The sequence below is a fragment of the Cupressus sempervirens genome, chromosome 10 (genome assembly GCF_028749045.1).
Source record: "Cupressus sempervirens isolate cs-2001-9-10 chromosome 10, ASM2874904v1, whole genome shotgun sequence".
NCBI lineage: Eukaryota > Viridiplantae > Streptophyta > Pinopsida > Cupressales > Cupressaceae > Cupressus > Cupressus sempervirens.
In genome coordinates, this window is record NC_143127.1 from 335,416,803 (window position 1) to 335,436,567 (window position 19,765).

Below are 19,765 nucleotides of genomic sequence, written 5' to 3' on the forward strand. Positions count from 1 at the left end.
AAAGTGAAAATTGTTCTATTATAAAGATAAACTTTGAATTTCATCTATCATAACAAAAAAATGTATACACATACCAACATAGAAGGATTCCATGCCTCTACATGCCCCTCCTCTCTTGCATCATGGTTTGTAGCCTCTACATGTACGTCTAGTGCATCCTCATGAAATAAAAACTAATACTTAGAATGATCACCTATGGAACCTAGACAAATATTCTTGCATGTTATGCAAGTATGGGGCACACAAAAATGTGATGACCTCACCGATAAGGAACTTGCACCAAAATCATCAACATGGGGAGGTAGCACTGACCTAATCGTGATATTAATAGGCTACACAATCTATGGATGACTCTAATAGTCTGAGAGCTAGCCTCTGCAATGATATCAGGATGTTGCACTAGAGGAGGGGGGTGTTATCAGTATGGGGGACAAAAGTGTTCGCTTTCTTCCGCTGGGAAGAGGGTCTATCCTGAGGAGCTCCTAATCCTACATCCATGTTGGGCTTCATGCTCCAATAGTTTACCTTGAGGCCCAACACAAATTATGCATACAATTTTCTAAGGAAATAAAATGGAACCTTTAAATTGTTATATGGAGAGATGTCAAAAACCATCCACCAATGATCCCAAAAGTTTGCACGTATGGCATTATTTGTGCACCATTTAATGGATAGTTTGGGCTTTTTGTGGTCGACTGGTAAATCAGTTTTTGGGTTCACAAAAAAGGCAACCAAATCATATTTACTTATATTGAGGGCTGCAACCTCATCATTTTCCAACCCATCATCAAACATCTCATGCATTCTATCATACCACAAAACAATGACATTTTGTTCCTTGGTAAGTGTTTCAATGTTATCCACTATGGTGTTTAACATGGATAACATAGGAGCCAATGCAGGTATAGTATTATATGTTGTTCACAAAGCCCTCAATTCAGTGAGATTTTCAAAGATCAAATCCTTGATTCAAAGAGGGTTTTGAGGAGGTAAAGGATCATTTGGTGGACAATTTTGAGGGGGCACTAGATCATTTGGTGGGAGATTATGAGGAATAGTATTCCTTGCCTCAATATCATCATTTTGGTCAGCCATACCTATTAATTTGCAAAACATAATTTATATTAAAAAAATCTAAATTTTAACAATTTCTATCAAAAAAAACTTAAATTTTAACAAATTCAATTAAAACTAACAAATTTATAATAAAATTGATTGAAAACACAAAAAAAACCTCAAGTCTCTTACCTTATCACGTATTCATTTTACAATTGAATATCTGAGCTACAAATGTGAATAACACTGTGGAAACAAAAACCCTCAAGTTTCTTTTTTTAAATAATAGCACAGTTATTGAGTATCAAAATTAGATATCTGATAATATCGAGATTAGATATCAAATCGGATACCCGATAAGGCTTGGGGCCTAATTTTTTAGCTTTGGTATGAGGATGGGTGGAAAAAAGTCAGAGTGGATTTTGAAACACTTTTAAACATTTTCAAACTCTATTTTTTCACATCGCCACTTTTTGGTACACCTTGATCCTGCACATAACCTAAGGTGTGTTCAAAGGTGGTAATATGGTTTCTAGAATACATTCTACTTGAGGACACACTTGATGCTCTACTCCATACTCATTCATGATAATGGATGAAATTATCTCATCTTCTTCTCAAGAGGCTACAAATGACTCTTGACCTATCATCATTAGTTGTTGGATGGAATTAAATCATGATTACTTGGTCATCCAACAACATGGCTGAGCAAGGGAGTATAAAGTCAAGTTCTTAGTATGGATACCATTAGATATTGTCATCTTCCTAGACCGACAAGCTATATAGGCAACTGTAGTAGCTAACCATGGTTGGCCTAAAATTAAAAGATATCCACCCATTTTAGCCTTTGGGGAAAGGAAAACAAAGTCTACTTGATACTCCCAAGAGTTTAATGTGGCTATGACATTTGCTATCATCCCATCTAGCTTGATAGTGGAACTATCAACAAGCTAAAGCAAGGTTGGTGTTTCTCTAAGACCAATGATATGTAATTGAGACAATACATCCTTTTCCATGACATTGATGGATGCTCCTAGGTCAACTAAAGCATTTTGAACTTGCATCCCATAAATGGTAATAATAACCACAGAACTCCCAGGGTTAGAATATTTGGGTACAGTTAATTTCTCCAACATTAAATCAAACAATTGTCCTAATACGTGAATAGTTTTTGGATCCTTCTTTCTTCCTGACTGCTTGATACATGCTTCTGTGGTGGCTTTATTATAGATAGGGACTTCCTTAATAGCATTAATTAATGGTATTTTTACCATCATTTGCTTCAATCGATTAAGAAAATCAATTACCACTTCATTTTCTACATTTTGGCCTTGTTCTACTAACCTATGAGGAAATAAAAGCTCTTTGGCTATAGGAGAGGTCTTCTGAACTGACACATTCACCTGTTTAGTTGGTAAATCTTCAACTTCAGTTATTATAGGTTTTTGGGGTAAAGGAAGAGTAGTGCCTATCCTTGAGTGGATATCATTCAAGGAAATAGCATAACTCTCTTGTTCTGTTGGTTGTTTAGTATTGTTGGGATTAGGATTAGGTTGAACTAGTAGCTAAGTTTTCTTAGGGGGGGGATTAGTGGTTGTAGGAGGACACGTTAGAGCCTACTACTAAGGTGGTGGTGTTAAGGCTTGTTTCCTACATTGGGTATTCCAATTTTGGGGTTGTTGACAACCCTGTTGAGGTTGTTACCAATTATTATGCCAACTAAAACCAGTATTATGAGAATTTTTCCATTGATTGTTACTATTATAAGTTTGAAGAGGATCTTGTGGTATACCTTGTCTTTGAGCCCATCTCCTTCAGTGAGCAACATAGAGCACCTCTCCATTTTCATCAATGACATTTAACTCAGTAGGCATTGGTTGTGTCTCTAGACTTGCAACTGACTTGCATCTATAGTTCCTTTTCTTCTCCCTACAATGTGGACAATATTCAACTCACATGGCATCAATTTCATCCTTATCCCTTCTCACTTGCATGGTATCTAGCTGAGTGTCTACATTGTTAATGGTGTCTTTTTTGAAACTGATAGCAAATTCGATAGCTCCATCTTTGATACTCTTGAACTGCCATTAGACTTATGTGGTAGGTCTCTAAGTCCCCTACCTTTCTTAATAGTGGTCTTGGAATAATTCAAACATATACTTATATATTAGTCCAATTTTTCTAAGTGATATCTCCTCCCACCATAACATCTAGATCCTCAATACTTCCATCATTTACACCTCTCAAAAAAAAAAATTCTTTGATTCCTCATTCAGCTGGTGTTGTTTGTTACACTACAGGTTGAACATGGACAATGAGACATAGTATTCCAAGGTTTCATATTCTTTTTGGGACATTTTGAAAATGTCATCCCTTTTTAAATCTTGACCCTTGCAATATTCTTTATACTTTATAAGAAACAAATTTCTCATTGCAAGACAATCTACTATAGCATTAGCACCCAACCCCATGAACCATCTCAGAGGAGCTTCCTTGAGGGTGGATGGAAACAACTTCATCTTGTGAGCATCAGTTTTATATTCATAACTTCTACAAAGGATATCAAACTCAAATAGGAAAGTTTTAGAGTCTTTAATAATTATGCCATAGAAGTTGGGAAGTGTAGTAGAAGCTCTAGCTGAGGAGGGATAGGATTATCTTCGTATTCAGGTTTAGCAAAAAGATCATTCAAATTAAAAGATTCTTCAAAGGATGAGTGTATTTATTCTTGAGCATAAGAAAATGTATTTTCAAAAAGGTTCTTCTTCTTTGTTCTCGCTATGAGGTTCTTAAAGCTCAGGATTAAAAATATGTTCCTAATTATTACAAGGAAGAGATTGTTGTCACAAAACTTTGCACCCTTGTCCAAAGTTTCTACCTAAGGACAACCTTATGAAACATAGAAACAACCTCCAAGCTATGGGACTTGAACTGTGAGGTTGAGTCTCCAGAGAAGGTTGGCTTCCTTTACTATTAGGGTGCACCTAACTACTCTTGGAGAGAAAAAAGGAGAAAGAATGCATAGAAGCAAATCTAGCTACTCTAACCTAAAGGGATGATGCACCAAAATAGAGTGTTTCAACCAATCTCTGCCCATACATACACTATTGAACCATCATGACACTGAAATATATACACATTCAGACTTTCTTTAATCTAGCAATCACATGCAAACTAGAAAACCCAAATAAATGACACAAGGAAAGGAAGATTCACTTATATACCATTCATAGGCCAAAAGAGATACAGTCATGCACGATTGCAAATATCCACAATACATCAATGGGAAGCAAGTAATTCTTGTACTTTACATCAATGGTTGGAAGAGATAGGGCAAAATGTCATACAAATCAGAGGCAAGGGGAATTTACACTAAAGTTACAGAGCAATATTAGAGAAAAACAAAGAAGAGTCCCTTAACAAAATCTACAAAAACAACCTTTATAGCTTAGGCATAACTGAGATGTTCTCTGACTAAAGTTACTCCACAACTACTACCATTAAATCTTATAGAAACTAATCATGCAAATCTAGGGAAAATCTAACCTTGGCACAGACTCAAATACAATGAAATCCAAAATCTTGCTGAAGTAGGGCCTCAAGAAGACAGAAACAGCACCATTAAACCATTTTAACCAAGTAAATGGATAGGATCAAAGGTGGTGGATTGTTTCCTTCATTCACTAGATGCAGTATTCATTTGAGAGTGGTTGGAATCAATCATGAAGATCAAATTGTGCAAGAAAACTTGATTTGCTTCATTTCTAGCTTATGAGTCAACAAAGTTAGAAATTCAAACAAGTTCTGTAACCAAAATGAGCCACATGTTTCAATGATTTTATTTCATTTTTCCACCCACAAAGTCTCCATTTAGTTGATCACCTTGCAACTAACTGAGCCACCTTTTAAGACCATGACCGTGGAGGCCTCACAACTATCAGCCTTAACTTTCGATGCCTTCCTATACTATTTCCTTAGTCGAGCCCTTAGGGGCACATGTCCTTCAAGTACTTCCCTGCAATTTTTAAATACTTTGCATCTTCATAGAGTGGGAAAACACTGATCATTGATCTTCGTAAGAATAATGATCTTGAAAGATCTGTTTTTATACTACCCTTGCCCTCCAAAATTTTATGCCCCACGGACCACTCCGTAGCCACCTCAGCAACCTGGCCCCCATCAGGGATCACCCTACAACTTATAAAATATAACCTAACCCCATAAAGACAGATGGTAGCAAGGCACTTTCCCACATTCTTTAACATCCTTACATCTTCATAAAGCAAGGAAGCATTGATCATTTATCTTGGGAGATCTAACAGTTGATGAGAATCTGCAACTTGTTGATGATCTGTGCTAGTACCTACCCAATGAAGTGTCTTCCATATGCCAACTTGACTGACAGTCCCTTTCCCTCTTTGCAGCCCACAAGAGAACACATTTGACCCAATCGATCCAAGTAGTGCAATGGTGTTTGCCCACAATGTCAAGAAGTTTGACAAAACACAGAATGTGGGAAAGCACCTGCCAATCAAATTGCTAGCTCACTGGTAGCTTCCCCCTCTACAGCCCACAAGAGGAAATGGACCCACCTGAAACATGGAAATGAGGCACTTGCTTGCATTATGTAAAGATAATGCACTTTGATGAAGCAGGAAAGCACTCACCATAGGTCTATATAAGATCTGACAGCAAGGAAAGTTGCGGACCCATGGAAACAAACTTAGGAAAAAGGAAATACCATAAGTCTTTTCATTTTTTTATTTTTTTTAATTTCCATTGGTATTTAAATAATTAGAAGCAAGAAGTGACCGTTGGTGAGCTCAAGCATTCAAATTCAAATTTTTGGCGAGAGGCAAAAAATGGCTAACATTTCTGGCTACTCAAAGGGGATGCAAGCCAGCTATGCATATGATCAGTGATCTTATGCATCCATTGGACCATAGAGCCATAGAAAATGTGGATCAGTGTATTATGAAACCCTAACCTTACATCTATGAGAGCAAAAAAAATCCTGAAAAACCTACCTTCTACAACTAGAACCATAGATCAAATCTCCTACAACCTTCAAAACTTGAAAAAACTAGCTATCTCACAGAGAGAAGCTGTGCCTCATGCACTTCTTGGAAAGAAAGAAACCAAAAGAAGTAAAACTACTCTACTTATGTACATGAAACGTTAACCCTCATCAGAAGCATGATTTGAGATAGATCCCATTGACTGGGATAGGCAAAGTTTCACCATCAGGCCTACTTAATTGGAAAGCATTGGCCTACTTGCAACTGACAATTACATAGAGACCACTCCATAGTGTATCAAATTTTGAGTGCCTCCCTTGTTTTTCCCTGTCTACATCCCATTTCAATACTAGATCACCCTCCCTAGAGATTCTAACCCTGGCCTTCCTATCAAAACTCCTTTTTACCTATTGCTGTTGCGTTTCTAAGGTCTGCATGGCCTATTTTATTTTCTCTTCTAGCTCCATCAGCTCTATCATTCTCACTATCATGGAATCATCTTAAATTAGCTCTAGCCGATGAGCTAGTTCCAACGATGGGAACTCTAATGAAATTGGAAGCCTTGCTTCTGTGCCATATACCAACATAAATGGAAAATTTCCTATTGACCTCTTAGGTGTTATCCTATCAGCCCACAGGGTTGCCTTCAACTTCTAATGCCAACACCTATGGTTATCTTCTATTGTCCTTTTCATAATCCTAATTAAGTTTTTATTGAATTACTCATTTAAACCATTGCCTTGAGGACAGTAATTTGAGGATGTGCCTAAGTAGATATTATGGTCAACTGCTCATACACAAATCTGAGCTCCTACAAAAGATTTTTCATTATCTAAAATAATGGTTGAAGGGGCACCAAACTTTGTCACAATATAAATATTTGGTGGCCCAATTCAGTGCAATTGCCTCCGTCCATCTAGTGAAGTAATCACTAGCAACTAGAATCCATTTATGACTTGAATTGGAAAAAGGATTGATAGGGCCTATAAAATCCAATCTCCATTGAGCAAAAGGTTGGTCCACCTAAATGGGGAAAAAAGGAAGATCTATGAGCTTTTTCTTACCAGAAAAGAAGGTACATTTTTCACACTTCCTCACATACTTATGACAATCATGAAATACAGATGGCCAGTAGTAACCAACCCTCATGATCTTCATTGTAGTTGTCCTTGCTGAGAAGTGGCCACCATTACAACCATCATGAAGCTCTTTGACCATTCCTTCAGCTTGGTTTGTGTCAATGTATCTTAATAGGGCTCCATTAAAATCTTTTCTAAAAAGGATACCATCAACTATGACATAAGGAATTGACTGCAACCTATACTGTCTCCCTTTAGTTCTATCCAATCCCTAATGATATTTTTTACCTAGCAATAAATTCTTCATATCATCTATCCAATTCCTTGAGTCATCATTTCTTCTCTTGTTATTATGTTAGCATCATAGAGACTTCCTTACATGATTCTTGAGACTATATCATCTATTTACACAACCCCCTCCCTCTTACTAGCTTGGTGATTTGGATGTCAACATCATATTCCATTACTTTAGTAATCCAACCAGCTCTCTTCTTACTAAAATCTTTGCTCAAAGGAAATCCTTCACACTTGCATGGGGTACCAACAAATGAATCTTATTATGAGATAGAAGGTGTCTAAATTTCTTTAAATTTCTTATAACTACAAGGACTTGCTTCTCTACATAGCTATATGTGTCTTCATACTCTTTAAGCCCTTCACTAAAGAAGGCTATGGGTTGCTCTTCATCTTTATCATTTGTTTGAGTCAAGATAGAAGAAATTCTTGACTCACCACCTAGGGCATAAATGATGTAATCCTTTTCAAAATTTGGATTAATGAGAGTAGGAGATGAGGCTATGGCTGCCTTGATCTCTTCAAAACTCTCCTTCCCTTCCTTGGTCCATGAATATACCATATTTTTCTTGAGCATAGTTGTAAGGGGTTTTACCATGGTAGCAAGATTAGGGATAAATCTTCTCACAAAATTTATCCTACCAAGGAAACTTTGTAGTCCTTTCTTATGTTTAGGAAGAGAGAGAGAGAAAGTATTGCTTTTGTTCTCTTAGGATCAATGGTTAAACCATCCTTAGATAAAATGTGTCCTAATAATTTTCCTTGATTGGTAGCAAAGACACACTTGCTTGGGTTAAGGGATACCCCAAACTCTCTGCACCTTATGAGAACCTGTTTGAGATGATCAAAATGATCTTCTACATTTTTTGAATACATTGTGATATCATCAAGGTAAACTAATACAAACTTTTCAATCATGTTTTTGAAGGCCATCTCCATTTCCTTCTAAAATGTAGCACCTGCATTGGTTAGTCCAAATGGAATCTTACAATAAGCATAAGTACCCCATTTGGTAGTGAATGCAGTGTTATATCTATCAGACTCTTTGACTAGCACTTGATTGTAACCAGAGAATCCATCAAGAAATGAAAACCTCTCTAAACCACTAACCTTGGACAAAATCTGCTCCATGGAAGGGAGAGGGTGGTGATCTTTAAGGGAAGCTTGATTAAGGTCCCTAAAGTCCACACACAATCTAATTTATCCATTCTTCTTCCTAACAGGGACAAGGTTTGCTACCCATGACGAGTGCTTGATGGGGAAAATTATATTGTCCTCAATCAATTTGGATAGCTCTTTTCTCATTAAGGGTTCAATTTTAAGATTCGCTGGACTCTATTTTTGCCTTACTGGTTTTGACATTATCAATTAAATCTATGGTATGCTGAAACAACCTTGGGTCAAAACCCTTTAAATCATCATATGTCCAGGAAAATAAATCATTAAATTCTTGACACAGATTAATAAAACTTTCTTGCTCAATTTAAGAACATACCTTCCCCATGTTTAAAGATTTTCCATTAGCAACCTTGATTGGGATGTGATCATCTTTGTCAGCAGCTAGGTTCATGGCTCTACCTCTTGCTTGGTCATTAGGATTGAAAACACTCTCTAAGGTAATGATACCTTTAGGTAATTTTTTGGAAATGAGATTAATGATTTGATCACCATACTAATCCTGTAGTCTCAACTAGTTTCTATTTGAACACTCTATTTCATTCTACAAGAAGCTTACAATTTGTTTGTCAAATTCAAACACTTGCCAATGGATGTTGTTGTCAAGGATGGTAGGCCTTACTACCATTTTGATATGTTTCTTCTTCTTCTCCTCAAGATTCCCTGGCACATCATAAGATGCACCTATTACTGCAAGTCTATCAGCATATCTATTTTTTTTTTTTTTGGGAATGCTTTGAATATTAAATACATTGAAACCTTCAAGAAAATCCCATACCCTATGTTTATAAGACTTGAGAAAACTATTCTTGGTGATATTCTGATTACTCACTTGATTAACCACCAACTCACTATCTCCATATACACTTAAGGCTTGAATTCCCCTTTTCTAAGCAAGTAGGAGACACTGAATCAAAGATTCATACTTGGCCACATTATTAGTGCAACTAAATTGGAGCCTAAAGGAGAAGTAATACCTTGCTTGTGCAGGAGAAATAAACATCATACCCACCCCTAATCCATTCTTATTTCTTGATCCATCAAAGTACATGCTCCATACCCCACTAACATCTTCTTTAGTCTTCATCAAACTGGGAGCCAGAGCATATTTCTCTAATATACAATATGAATTGAGACCTATCTCAAGGGTTTATGACATAGGATCAAACTAGTATGCATTAGCCCATTCATTTGAGAGAAAATTAGGTATCTCTATTAGAGAAGCGGCAGGCTCATTCACTATCTCATTCTCATCCATTTCTAGGATAGCACAATTCATATTTATGAGATTAGGGGTGTAGGGTTCAATGTGATGGAGGGCTAAAGGTTCTTCCCTAATTGAAGCTTTGGTCTCATATCTTGTTCTAAAAAACATATATGACCAATTAGAAGATATGTAACCACCTATTTAGGTAGTGAAGTCTCTTAATAGACAGATAGCAAAATGTGTCTTGACTTCAGCAACGGATATATCTTAAGTTACAGTACAACTAGGGCATGCATGTAGGGCCATTTCCATATTCCTAAGGATCCCTATAGTGTTGAAAATTATACCATTCAACTATAATACATCCCTAACAATGGGCTCATATTTCATTTCCAAAATATCAACAACACACCTAGGCATCACTGAACTACTAGCCCCTGAATCAATCATGCAATTGCAGACTAGTTTACACCCTATAATTAGAGAAACATAAAATGGAGGGGGTCTAACCTTTTTACTTGTTTCTACCTCCTCTGATGGTTGTACTAGGCTTGTGGCACTTTCCATGCTGGGTGGTTGATCCTCTGGTTCAATACTTTCCAATTCTTGCTACAACAACCTCTTTTGCATGGGTATAGTAGCAATAGAATCCCACATGGAAATGTTCACATTCATCTTCTTCATTTTTTATACCACACTAAATGGTGTATTAGGTACTTTGGTAGAAGCCTTGGGAGCTACATTTGTAGGAGGTTGAGATGGAACAACCTGAGCATCACTTAGATCCTTTCTGATATTATTTTTCCTTTGTTGCTGAAAGTTATTTGATTGATCATTTACTACTTGTACACGACGTATTGCATTCAAAGTTGAGGCTTGATTGGGAGGAGGGAGAGCATCTTCAATAGCTCTTCTTTTTTTCCTAGTGTTATGAGCAATGGAATCTTGGTTTACATTACAATATTCTTCCACCTGATGATTCATAAAAGAACAATCCCTTGATTGCTACAAATGGGCAACATTAGTAGACTGAGGGTCATTACATTATTGTGTAGCATATGGATCTTGTGTAGTTACTGCTAGGAATTCTTCTACCTTCTGGCACATAGAGGAACCATATGAATAATTACAAGAAGGACAAAAGTCTTGGTCTTGAGCCAAGTTGTTTTTAGGGACTATGGCCCTACTTTGGTTTACATTTGAGGTTGAACCATAACTATTCTATCTACTCTGATCAAAAGAGTTATTTCCATAATTGTGATTTGGAGGCCTACCATTTTTTGGAGTTGGATATTGCAATTGATGAGCCTTATTACCTTGAGCTTGCTGCCTCTCTAATGTCACCCACTTGTTGCTCACTTTCTACATCACCAAGAAGCTATTCTCCAACTTCTTCTCTTGGCCTTGCAATCTTTTATCTATGTTCAACATCATAGACTACATCATCTCCTTAATTTGACTCATCCCATTTGAAGACGTGGAAGCTTGAGAGACTAGAGCAAGGGGTTGTGGTATGGATGTTGTGGGAATAGGGGCCATTGCTGGTTGATGACTTGGGACATCAAGGAAGAAGGGCATAGGAGGCCTTGGGGCTAACTTTCCCCCTTGTATCAATATGTTTTTTTTCCTTTATTGCTATGTCATAAGCATTAGGTAAAGTGGCTCCTCCCATAGTTTGAATTGTGGTGGCAATGTCGTTATTAAAAGCTCTAAGATAATGCAAGAAGGCATTACCAGGGGTAGGTTTTACTGAAGTAGGTATTCTATCCCATGTCTTTTGAAATCTATAGTTGAAATTGGTCATACATTCTTGGGGGGCCCTTTTTATAGTAGTCAATTGTTCTAAAAGTGACAAATGGTCACTTTTTTCCTCAAAGTGTTTACATAGTCCTGCTCCTAATCCATCCCAATCTATTATAGAATCATGAGCCAAACCTCTATACCATTGTAGTGCTTTTCCTTTCAAGGATGAGGCTAGAAGCCTAACTACAACATCATCTTCTGTAATACCATGTATATTGTAGACATTTGCAACTTCTTGAATGTGTTCTAAGGGAGAGATAGAAGTTTTACCAATAAAAACTGGTATACTTTTGAGTGTAGCTATTGGTATGTCATGTCTTTGGGTCAATAAAAGAGGACTTCCACCATTAAAGGTGGCAAAAGCATGAGCTCTAGGTTGCACCATATAGACAAGTGATCTATTGATATGTGTTGATGGAAATCTAGGTTGAGATCTAACATTAGGAGGAGTAGAGATCTTTTAGGTGTATTAGTTACTGTTACACTCCTAACTAGTGATAAAGATACTCTAGTCTTTCTTTTTCTAGGGTTTGAAAGTGAAAGCTCTTAGGTTGAGATCTAATAGTAGGAGTAGAGATGGATCTTGCAGGTGTATTAGTTACTATTGCACTCCTAATCGTTGATAAAGATACTCTAATCTTTCTTTTTCTAAGGTTTGAAAATGAAAGCTCCTTATACTAAAATTTACCTCTAGAAGATGCCCTTGTCTCAGCTTGGAGCATGAATCACTACGACTTTGGTCTAGAACCAGATGCATTTGAAACTTAGAGTTACTAAGTATTGGAAGAATGATCCTCTTGAAGGCTTAAATACTAAAGCCAGTACTATCTCTTCAGTATTAATCCTAAAATCTTCCTTTAGACACTAGTAGACTTGAAATTATTTGAAAATTTGTCCAACCAGGCATGCCAAAAACTATTGTCACAAAAGTTTGCACCCTTTTCCAAAGTTTTTACTATGTAAAAACTTGTGAAACATGGAAACAACCTCCAAGTTGTGGGACTTGAACTGTGAGGTTGAGTCTCCAAAGAAGGCTAACTTCCTTTACTATCAAGGTGCACCTAACTACTCTTGGAAAGGAAAAGGGAGAAGGAATGTGTAGAAGCAAATCTACGTACACTAACCTAAAGGAGTGGTGCACCAAAATAGAGTGTTTGAACCAATCTCTGCCCATACATGCACTATTGAACCATCATGACATCAAAAGATATACACTTTCAGACCTACTTTAATCTAGCAATTGCATGCCAATTAGAAAACCCAAATAAATAACACAAGAAAAGGGAACATTCACTTATATACCATTCATAGGCAAAAAGAGATATAGTCATGCAAGATTGTAGATATGCACAATACATCAATGGGAGGCAAGTAATTCTTGCACTTTACAATAATGGTTGGAAGAGATAGGGTAGAATGTCATACAATTTAGTGGCAAAATGAATTTACATTGAAGTTATAGAGCAATATGAGATAAAAATAGAGAAGAGTCCCTTAACAAAGTCTACAAAAACTACCTTTATAGCTTAGGCATAACTGAGATGTTCTCTGATTGAAGTTACTCCACAACCACTACCATTTAAGTCTTCCAAAGACTAATCATGCAAATATAGGGCAAATCTAATCTTGGCACATACTCAAATACAATGAAATCCAAAATCCTTCCAAAATAGGGCCTTGAGAAGATAGAAACAATGCCATTAAACCATTTTGACCAAGCAGATGGATAGGATCAGAGGTGGTGGACTATTTCCTTCATTCATTGGGTGCATCATTTATTCAAGAGTGGTTGGAATTGATCATGAAGATTAGATTATGCAAGAAAACTTGATTCCCTTCATTTCTAGCTTATTAGTTAGCAAAGCTAGCAAATCAAACAAGTTCTATAACCAAAATGAGCCACTTGTGCCAATGATTTTATTTCATTTCGCCACCCCTAAAGTCTCTATGCGGTTGATCACCTTGCAACTAACTGAGCCACCTTTTTAGACTATGACCATGATGGCCTCACAACTATTAGCTTTAACTATTAATGCCTTCCTGTACTATTTCTTTAGTCAGGTCCATAGGGACACATGTCCTTCAGGTGCTTCCCCGCAATGTTTAAATACCTTGTGTCTTCATAGACTAGGAAAGCATTGATCGTTGATCTCCATAAGATCAATGATAGTGAAAGATTAGTTATTATACTGTGCTTTCCCTCCAAAATTTTTGGGCCCACAAACCACTCAATAGCCACCTTAGCAACCTAGCCCCCATTTGGCATCACCCTGCGGCTTATAAAATATAACTTGACCTCACAAAGACACATGACATCAAGGTGCTTACCCGCATTCCTTAACATCCTTGCATCTTCATAAAGTGGGGAAGCGTTGATCATCGATCTTGGGAGATCTGACGGTCAATGAGAATCTATAGCTTGTTGACAATGTGTGCAAGTACCTACCCAATGAAGTGTCTTTCATATGCCAACTCAACCAACAATCCATTTCCCTCTCTCCGGCCCACAAGAGAACATATTTGACCCCACCGATCCATGTGGTGTAATGGCACTTACCTGCATTGTCAAGGAGTCTGACTAAACACAGAATGTAGGAAATAGCCTGCTAATCAAATTGCCAGCTCACCCAGTAGCTTCCCCCTCTATGGCCCATAAGATGAAATGAACCCACCTGCCACATGGTACCAAGGTTTTCCTCCTATAGCCATGGTAGCGAGGTTTTCATCTAATAGCCAGACATATTACATGTAATCAATTATATCTATGAATAAAGAGATTTGATTAGGTATTAGATCTTGCATTATTATTGCTTTGTTATATTTTAATTGTGTGGTTGTTTGCTAAGGGTTTGGACATCTCCTTTGGGGATTATCCTACCATGCACTATGTCAGATGGTATCAAAGCAAAGGTTTTCCTGAGTGTCTGGATAGATCACCGAAGTTGTGGTAGTTTATACTAGGACTTGCAGAGAACGTTGGTCTTGTGTCTGATTAAACTTCTAGATTGGTGGATCTATTGCTCAAGGTTTCCTAAACTTTTTGAAGATGCCTCCAAGAAGATTGAACCCTTGGGAAATTGATGATCTTAGTGATGACATGGAAGAAAAAAATCTCAAAGAAGATAAGAGCAGAGTTCAGATCTGAGATTGCATTGATGAAGAGTAACATGATCACTTAAATTGTAAGTGCTTTAAGTGGTGTACCTAGGCATCTGGGTACTAAAGGTAGTTATGAGGACATTGCTAAAGACTTTGAAGCTATTTGATCTAGTGGTGAGGATATAATTGATCATGCAGAGAGACTTATTGGAGCTAGGGTTGGTCAGTTTGCTAGACCTGGATCTCAGTTGAAGCTAAAGCATAAGACGAAGGTTTCTAATTTCTCAGGTACTTTGACTCCTAAAGGCTTGATTGATTGGATTGGTAAATTAGAAGACTAACTTGAGCTTGAGGATATTGAGGATCCACTTAGAGTGTGGTTGGCACAAACTAAGTTGAAAGGACATGTTGCACTTTGGTAGAAAGAATTGCAAAGAGGAAAAAACGAGGAAGGTGAAATGAAGATCACTAAATGGAGATTGATGGTGATTAAGTTGAAGGCTAAATTTATTCCTATCAATTATGAACTTGAGTTGTTTAAAAGACTACAAAATCTAAAACAAAAAGGATATGTATAGGAAAGATTATACCGAGGAGTTCTACATGTTGACTATTCAATCTGCTCATAGAGAATTGTCAAAGGAAAATTTAGCTCAGTACATTAATAGTTTGAGATTCAATATTCAAGATGAGGTTGGTATGTTGAATATTTCTTCAATTGAGGATGCTTATCTGTATGCCTTGAAGGTAGAGGATAAGTTGAAAAGGAAAAGTCAAGGTAATGATAGAGGGAAGGAGAAGCTGGATAGCTTGGCACAAGCTAAACCGAGTGCTGGAAGTGAACCAAAACCTACTGATCAAAAAAGGAGGACAGGTAGTGGTGATTTCAAAGGTAATTGTTTTAGATGTGGGAAAGAAGGGCATGGATCTTTTACATGTCTGATAGGTGGGACAGCTACTATTGTGAATGAGGTTGTAGTTCAAGATAGTTAGCCTAAGCAAGGAGAAAGTTTGCTAGCTCAACAAGTACTAATTGGTGAGAGGACATTGGATCCTTGTTAGAGGACATTGGATCCTTGTTAGAGGACTAGTTTTTTTAGGACTCATTATAAGTCTGGTGGTAAAGTATGCAAGGAAATTTTTGATGGTGGTAGTACTGATAATCTCTTTACTAAGGAGATGGTTCGAAAATTAGGTTTGAAGAGAGTGAGACATCCTTATCCTTATAGGATCTGTTGGTTGTAAGATGAGCATGCTTTGAAAGTGAGGGATAAATTCCTTGTTGATTTCTAGATTGGTAGTATAAGGATCAAATGTTGTGTGATATTATGGACATGAATAGTTGTCATGTGTTGCTTGGTAGGCCTTGGTAGTATGATTGTAAGACTATGCATGATTGTGTCAAGAATGTGTTTACTGCTGAGAAAGGTTGCAGAAAGTTTTCCCTAATTCCTTTGTTGAATTAAGAGCTCGGTAGGAGGAACCTAAGTATTGGTAGCTGAGTTGAGTTGGCAGATTCTAAGAAGGTTGGAGATCAGTGTGGAAAGAAAACCTATAGCACACCTCAAATGGATGTGAAGAAGTAGAAGAAGAACAAATGAAAGAGTGTACAAGATGAAGATTTGGAGGATATGTATGTGAAGAACCAGTTTGGGATTCATGTGTTGAATCCCAGAAGATGTTCTTCTAGTTACTAGAACATCTTTTCAAACCTGGGGTTTTTGAAGTAAGAGCATCCTAGGCTTTCTTGCAATCCTGCGTAGTGGAGCTGAGTGCCAGTGGTTTCCAATTTTCTATTATTGTTGAGTTGTTTAGTGTATGCCAAGTTACTGTAGCTCTTGTGCACGATGAGTTACTATAGCTTTAGTGGATGCTGATTTATTGTAGCTCTAGTGGATGTTGAGTTATTATAGCTCTAGTTGATTCCGAGTTACTATAGCTCTTAGTGGATACCAAGTTACTATAGCTCCTAGTGGATTCCAAGTTATTATAGCTCTTAGTGGATGCCAAGTTAATGTAGCTCCTAGTGGATGCCAAGTTACTGTAGCAATCTTATGTTGATCGAGTGTTCCTTCATGTTCTGTGTGAACCTATTAGTGCCCAATTTTCTAGTGGATGCTAAGTGTTCATGCATGTGTCGAGTGCTAATATTGGTTTTGGTTATGTTCATGTCAAGTTGTTTGTGAGCCAACATTTGGCATTTAATTTATGTCTAGGTATTTAATTTAGTGTTGTAGCCAACTTGTGGCTCAACCTATATTTAATTTAAGGGATTTAATTTAGTTTGCAATGTGTTGGGCCGCCTTGTGGCTTAGTTGGGTATAAGTAAGACCTTTTGTGGAGTCTTTAAAAATATATCATTCCAGCTTAGAGAAAGGGATGAAGTGTAGATGCAAATTTTGAAGAGCTAGGGCTATGACTTAGAAATCAGAGGATTTCTTGGTGGACCTGAGGCTACAAGTGTGGATTCTTCTTGGTGTTCTTATCTAGTTGTATATTTGGACTAGATGGAATTGAGTTTGTAACTGGATCTTGTTGGATCTTGCAGAACTAATTTTGTAATTGTTGTTGGTATTTGGCTCTAACCTGAAAGGCCTTATAGCTAGGCATATTGCATGTAATCAATTCTATCTATGAATAAAGAGTTATGAGTTGGTATTAGAACTTGCATTATTGTTGCTTTGTTGTTGTATTTCCATTGTGTGGTTGTTTGCTAAGGGTTTGGACTTGTCCTTTGGAGAGTCTACTACCTTACACTATGCCATTGAAAAGTATGCCTATCATGTGAGACAATAATGCTTTTATTTTATTTTTAAAATGGGAATAATGTTTTTCATTTTCACACTTAGGATTAGTGGGATTTTTGAGATTTTACTTAATTAAAAGGAGGCAAGTTCTTTGAATTAAATAAAAGACTTAGGATAAGGCAACCAAATGATAGGTTATAATCGATTGATTAAAAAAATGATGATTTGATCAAAGATAAGTGATGAATAAATTAAGAAAAAATGTTAGAAAGGGGACTCATAGTCTAGATGACCATTTTTGGGTGATTACACACCCTGACAGATCTTAGTGATCTGTGGAGGAAATATGTACTATCTCAGTTCTTGAAAAAATTACCCTTGAATACTCATATACCTCTTTTATCTCTTTTTGCAATCAAGGATTCATGATCATTTATCTTTCCTTCTTCTTCATTAATTTCTATTCATTCACTTACATTTTCTCCAATATGTCTTATGTTTTTATTTGTACTCTTGGTTAGTACTCTTTTGTCTTTATATGGAATAGCTCAAAATTAGTCTCAACTCTAGGCAAAGAATCTTTCAATCTTCTCATTTAAAAATATTTTATTTTACCAATCAATGTTCCTCTACTAAAAATTTTAATAAGAGGAATAACTTAGTTCAATTGAATTAACCTTGTTCTCATAAGTTGGTGTTAAGGATCGAAGAATCTTGTGCACAACTTGAACTTTTTATCCATGTAGTGACTATTGTAATTCATTGTACATATGCTCTAACAATTCCATCTTCTTGCATTATTCCCCTTTTTAACTTAGTTTTCCAATTTCACAACTTTTCTTTCTTTATAAATTCATTACCTTCCCATAAATTCTTTAACTTAATCCAAATGTCATGTGCAAGGTCAAGTTCCTTTACCTCGATGAATTCTGATTCAAATAGGACACTAATGAGTGCTTCTCTTGTAATCATTCTTTACTAGAATATCTTCTTGTCCTAATCTATACATCAAGATAGATCTTTCTCAGTCTTTACAAAAAATTGATCCCTTGTGATAAACCAATAGTTAATTCTCATACAGATCGGATGTGTTTGCATCTTTTTCTTCCAACTTTCATAGTTATCACCATTAGACTTAGTACTCTCTTTCCTTTAAGCCATAGATCCCCTCAAGTTGTTAAGATTCTTTCTGAAAGAAGACCTGATTCTTTGATGCCAATTAGTAAGAAGTAGAGTCCACACACAAAAAAGGAGGGGGTGAAGGGGTTGGGATGAATTTTTTGTGATCAAATATAATTAAAACCAAACTTATAAATGTGATCTCTAGCAATTGAATTAATGATGCACAAGAAAAATAAACCATGCGTCATAACACAAGGATTTTTTGACTAAGGAAACCCTTGATCAAAGGGAGAAACCCTAGTGGGGATGACATCCAAAAGATAATGTACTAATATATAAATTCCTTATAAATGGATGTGACCCTATTAGGATTCAAATACAATACATTTAGTATAATAGTGCTTTTAGAGGATGGATACTTGTTAGGAGACTGTGAATGCTTTTTAGAAGATTGTAAATGTATTAAAGGGTAGAAAGGAAATAAGTAGACCCGCTGCCTAAATGCTCTAGCAAGTGTGAAAGACAATATTTGAAGATAACATATCCAAAATCATGAATTGACAAGTCTGCAACTTACTTGCCAAAATAGTTCCTTTGAAGCTCCCCTTAATCATCCAATATTAATATTAGTATACTTTGATTATCCATAATATGTATCCACATCAATTGATCTCATATATGGAATACCCAACTAAGGAAAACAACTTTCCATTATACCTCTTACAAATAATTAATTAGGTCGACCTATTAGAGCTTTGCCAATGTACATTTAAATACATAGGTTAATGTTAAGGCATACATGTTTTCTAAGCATTATTAAAAATAACAGAACAATGTTCCCACAAGTTACAATAGAGATATTATATTTTACAATGATAAATAACACGCTTCCTCAACACAGTTGACTATCAATAAAATATATCAAATGTTACAAAATAGCGATATTTACATAATAACCCAAATTCTTCCTTTAGACATGGGAAAGGATACATATTCTAATTAGAGTAAAATTTATAACATTAAAATGAAAAAAAAAGTGTCTCTTGAAAGTTGCAAATGCAACAACTTACTATTATATGTAAGTAACACTAATAAAAACTTAGTAATGTCTAAGGTGGACATATATTAGGAAGATGTATACTTGGGAGTACTTTTATACAAAAG

At 36.4% G+C, this 19,765-nt stretch overlaps 1 pseudogene across 1 annotated transcript in view; it reads left to right on the top strand.

Annotated features, from left to right (window-relative positions):
• LOC149533969 (MADS-box transcription factor 22-like) overlaps positions 1-19,765 on the top strand; it is a 164,895-nt pseudogene that overhangs the window by 47,215 nt on the left and 97,915 nt on the right. The gene's annotated exons all lie outside the window — the stretch shown is intronic.